Consider the following 5,711-nt stretch of genomic DNA (forward strand, 5'->3'; position numbering starts at 1 on the left):
CTTCTTAAGCTTTTGAGATGCTTCTCTGATATTGTTGGAATTGCCTCTTCATCAACGTGGAATCATGGGTTGTCATATAGTATCCCCTTAAAAATATAAATGCATTTGCATGGTTTTACTTTCATCCTAGCCCATTGTAGGTTATCATTTGTGATGGGTATTGCACTTGCTGTACATCAGTAGTCATGCAGGTAGCCTGCACACCGCATCCCTACTTCTATTGTATAAGCCCTCATTTCATTTTATTTATATAATTTAGGCCTCCTTATGCACGTTAATGTTTATAATACACATGTACAAACCACATAAAGACATGAAAAATAGGTTTTGTTTCATATACTAAACTCAAATGGTTATATTAGCATTTTGGCCACCATTAAAGGTCCAGTGCAATGAGAATTTCCCAATCTCATGGTATTGTTTATCAAAGGGAATGTTCAAGTACAGTTACTGAAAATATTACTACTTTCGGTAATGTGGACTAGATGTGATGTGGCTTTGATAGAGCCTGGATAGCTCAGTCGGTAGAGCATCAGACTTTTAATCTGAGGGTCCAGGGTTCAAGTCCCTGTTCAGGCGATAGTACTTTCTGAATTTCCCCAAGGGGACAAATAAAGTGTTATCTTAAATTTGGGTAATTATGTTTGATAAACTATACCTCTGGCTGTCAACAGTATCAAACTACTTCCCGGTGTTACAAAGTAATGCTGTTATCACATTACTTTTTCCTGTAACAAAAAGTGAGCCATTACTGTGTCAATTTAATTAATTACAGTTACTGATCTAATAGATAAGTTGTTATTTGGTTACATTCTGAGCAGCATCAACTGTTGCTGTAGTTGAAGGTACTACAGTACTGGAAAAATCAGGATAGCCACATCATTAAACCAATGTATTGTCAAGAAGTAGAGATCCACTTTATACAGCTACGCTCCAGTACATTAGCTTACTTTCAGTATCATAGTCAACCCGGTCTCACGGCAATTTGTGAAATAGTCACGAAATTTAATCTATTGATTCGTGTACATGGACACGATTTTTTCATTTTTTTCGTGACACTCAGAACGACTTTCAAACTAATGTATTTCAATTGGAAGTATATTTCGTGCCTGCAACACGTTTTTTTTTCTGTCAGTCTGGACTCAGGAAGTAGTGTGACATTGAAATGAAGCGGTGGCCAGTAACGATGATGTGGGCGGGGTGGCGGATGGGCGTATACGTTTGAATCGATGCCGACGACCGGGGTTTGATTCCCAGCGTGTTCAAAGTACATTTCAACCGTAAGCCACATTTAAATTTTTAACGAACGTTTTTCTTATTTAACCATGACCAAACCATTTCTCTAACCTTACCAAAGTTGTTTTAGTTGCCTAACCATAACCGTAACACAAGTTGTTTTTTGCCTAAACTTACGTTTTCAAATTCGTGGTGGAGGAACGTAATTCAGGTCGTGGTGGAGGCACATTTTTTAGGTCGTGTTTATTTCACGGAAAAAAAGGTCGTTTTTAGGTCGTGTTCATTTCACGAAAAAAATGGCGAAATCGTGTCCATGTACACGAATCAATAGATTCAATTTTTGTGACTATTTCACGAACTGCCATGAGGCCGTGTTGTCATAGTAGCCTGTTAGCCAAAACGTTAGCTGCCAAACACATCTGTTGGCAAAACTGTTTTGCTAGCTCAAACTAGTTGTTGCTAAAATATTCGCCAGCAAAAATATCTTTTGTCACATATACAGATAGATAGATTAGCAACCACAGTTACAAACACACATTGTGATACAAACACTGGGTGAGCGAGCATTATGAATATGAGGTGAGCAAGCACTGTGTCATTAGCATTGGGCAAACTTCCTAAATTCCACACCTGATATGCAACAAGACTAAAAGTCTAACTTTAAAGGATACGGCTGGTGTTTTCAAATACATTTCTTATCGTCAACAAATCCTACGAAGATAAAATTAACAATGCGTTTGCTCTACTCCCATTACTTTCCGCCTTCCCACGTTCCCTTTTTAGCCTTCAAACCGGAAGTCATTGGCTCCAATTGTAAGATGAAAACCTTTAAAGGATAAGGCTGGTGTTTTTTAATGCATTGCTTACCGTCAACAAATCCTATGCCAACAAGTCTCGTCCATGTAGCCGGTGCCCAATGAAGCCATGTCCCAGCAGCCATAGAACTCCATTGTATTAAAAAAACAATTAAAAACACGTCAAAGAGCCATGCCGTTGCTCTGGGCAGCATATTTCATCATCGCGATGCACCGGGCCAGCTGACTTTTTCCTCAAACAACTTAATAAGCCGGCACGTTTGTGATCTCAGGAAAGTAGTTCCTTAGCACCGAAAATAGTCCCCGGTGTAATGAAGAATTTGTTCCCATTTGAATTTGATTTGGTAATAACTACAACAGCCTGATGTTTCGTGGTAACAGTTAGCGATTTTTAAAATGTAAACTATGTCTTTGTGAGCTGTATTTCAAGGTTTTTAGCTTACAATTGGAGCCAATGACTTCCGGGTTGACGGTACGTGGGAAGTCAGAAAGTAACGGGAGTAGAGCAAACGCATTGTTGATTTCGTTATTTTCATAGGATTTGTTGACGGTAAGCAATGCATTAAAAAACACCAGCCTTATCCTTTAAATACAACTCACAAAGACATAGTTTCAATTTTAAAAATTGCTAACTGTTACCATGAAAAGTCAGGCTATTGTAGTTATTACCAGATCAAATTCAAATGGGAACAAATTGTTCATTACGCCGGGGACTATTTTCGGTGCTATGGAACTACTTTCCTGAGATCGAACACGTGTTTACGGTCGTCTTATTAAGTTGTTTGAGGAAAAAGTCGGCTGGCCCGGTGCATCGCGATGATGAAATATGCTGCCCAGAGCAACGGCATGGCTCTTTGACGTGTTTTTAATCGTTTTTTTAATACAATGGAGTTCTATGGCTACTGAGACATGGCTTCATTGGGCATCGGCTACATGGACGAGATTTGTTAGCAAAATAAATTCATTGCTGATTTTGCTACTTTCATAGGATTTGTTGACGGTAAGAAATGCATTAAAAAACACCGGCCTTATCCTTTAATTTTGAGGAAGCATCACAGCCAGGAATCGAACACGGATCTCCCAATTGAGAGTCTCCCTGCGGCACACTTTCACCCACGTGACCAAAAATGGTGAACAGAGCGACTGCCCGACATTGCAATCCTTAGAGCCCCTGCTGTCGCAGGGCTAAAAAAAAATGCTTTCCTAGCTCAATCTAGTTGTAATTAAATATTAGCTAGCAAAACTGTCTTTGTCACACATAGATTTAGTCACCACATTTACAAACACACATTGTAATACTCACAGTAGGTGAGTGAGCATTACTGAATTCAAGGTGAGTGATTGCCATTTTGTTAGCATTCGGCAAACTTAGTAAATTCCAAGCCTGATATACAAAACACTGCTTTGCTAATTCAATCTCACTAGTCCATACCCGGGGATGCACGCGCCACAACTCCGCGCAGACTTGCCAAAAATGTGCATAAACAGCGTAAATTTGGGAAAATGGAAAAATCAGCTTCGTCAGTCCCTGCCTATGCCAATGCTCAATGCCCATGTGCAGTTTCAGATTGATTGGCCAACCCATTGAGGAGCAAAATGGATGCAGACAGACAGAGTTTTCCTCATTTTATAGTAGGATTGTAACTAAAATATTCTCAGGCAACACAATAGATTAGCCTATGCAGTTGCAAAGCTAGACCTAACACAAGGCAAGCAAGGACCACTGAATATGAAGTGAGGCATCAGCTTTTGACTGACTGACCTGAATTTGGCTCTTAGCGACAGCTGTCGTAGAATACTACCACTAAGGCTTTGTTCAGACTGCAGGTAAATCTGATTTGTTGCTCAAATCCAATCTTTAGGACTGACTGTCCACACTGTTATTTGCAAGTTATCAGGTCAGATTTGTGTGTTCAGGCACCGTTAAGCTATCTGCATTGGTTGCTGTGGTAACGACGCAGGCGTGTACGTACGGTAACGGATGACACGTTTTTCAAATACGGAACCAAAACAAAAAGCTTTGAATGCAGAATGGAGATGTATCATCTTTGCCTTCGCGCCGTAGGACTATCTAGTCGCAGTACAGAATTCCTCGTCGCAGCAGACACCATCCCCGACGGGAGGTGCTGTTGTTTTCGTTCTCCATTTTAGTTTTTGGCACTTTGAACGGCTAGAGCGGTCAGACTGAGATGTATCTGTAGAAATCAGATTTAAATCGCATTTCAAACCACATACATATGTGGCTTAAATCTGATTTGCAAAATCAGTTTCCATGTGTTTTTTTGCTGTTGATAAAATCAGTCTGACTCCAGTATAGACAGGTCTCATATCCCCATTCTGCGACCCTAGCAGTTCCAGGTAGACTTCCATAATAGAAAAGACTGACACTCCATCATACTGCAAGGTGTCGCAGATGGAAAGGGTCTTATGGGACTTATGTGCCAACGCTACAAGTGGAACCCTTTTCCCTGGGAGGCTCCGCAACATCAGTCGTCAGTCATCTTGGTTCCTTCATCCTCGGAGACTTGGCTTACCCACTGCAGAGCTGGCTACTGAAGCCTTCCAGGATACAGGCAGGCTCTTTATAATGTTACTACAAGCAGAGCCAGAGCTGTGGTGGAATGTTACTTTGGTAGGCTTAAAGGAAGATGGCGCTCCTCGCTGAAAAGGAATGACTGAGAACTAGTGAAAGACATGGTTGAAGCATGCTGTATTGTACATAATCTATGTGAACGGAACAGGAAGGAATACATCCAAGAGTAGAATGTGCAGGAACACCAACCTCCAGCTGTTCCTCTGCCAGCTGTAGCCCAGGGAGAGGAAGCTCGATGCACAGGATGCTCTGCTTCAGTATTTCATTGCAATGGAAGTGTAAATAATCACCATCCCCAGTGGGAAACCCTGCACCTCCAACAACAGAATTTCCTTTATTATTTACTGTGTGACTCCATTGTCATTTTCTGACAACGCATTGTTTTAAATAAATAATATATACATTTGTTGAAAACAAATAGGCTCATTTGTGCCGCACCGAACAATATCAGCATAGCTACCACAAAATAAAAACTTGGTCAGTGTATAGAAATTGATCTAAAGCGATCTGTAACACTGCACAAAATGTTAACTCTGTCACACCAGAGATAATCTCACTGGTGCTCATGCAGTTGTTGCTTGTAAACTCACCGCACACAGATGCCTTTCTTCCCAATCCACTTTTGTGAGAAAGACCAGCAGACCTGTAGCTTTGCACTTAATCCGACAGAGCCTCCCGTTATGAAAATGAAAGTGAAACTTAAAATTCCACAGTTTGCTCCATATAATTTGTTTGTAACCGTGTAACTTCTGTTAGTTCAGTTCTAGTCCTGCGACAGCAGGAGCTCTATGGATGGTATTGTCGGTCGGTCTGTTCACCGCTTTATGGTCACGTGGCCTGCAGGGAGTTAGACTGCAGACTCAAGCAGGAGACCCGAGTTTGATTCCTGGCAGAGGCGCCCCAGGTCGGAGTCTGAGAACACTATCCAGTTGACCACATGAATGTTTTCCGTGCCCCACAACTTTTCTCATTCGCATCAGATATAGCTCGGTATTGCCATTTCAGTTTTTTCCTAACTTGTTTGACGTCGCTTTTCACTCCTACTTTTGCTAATTTTTGAATGATTA

At 41.1% G+C, this 5,711-nt stretch overlaps 1 non-coding gene across 1 annotated transcript; it reads left to right on the forward strand.

Annotated features, from left to right (window-relative positions):
* The first annotated feature begins 506 nt into the window (after positions 1-506).
* Positions 507-579, forward strand: trnak-uuu (transfer RNA lysine (anticodon UUU)). The gene has a single exon. It is a non-coding gene; the product is annotated as a tRNA-Lys (tRNA).
* Positions 580-5,711: the final 5,132 nt, after the last annotated feature.

This window comes from Centroberyx gerrardi, chromosome 2, assembly GCF_048128805.1.
Source record: "Centroberyx gerrardi isolate f3 chromosome 2, fCenGer3.hap1.cur.20231027, whole genome shotgun sequence".
Taxonomy (NCBI): domain Eukaryota; kingdom Metazoa; phylum Chordata; class Actinopteri; order Beryciformes; family Berycidae; genus Centroberyx; species Centroberyx gerrardi.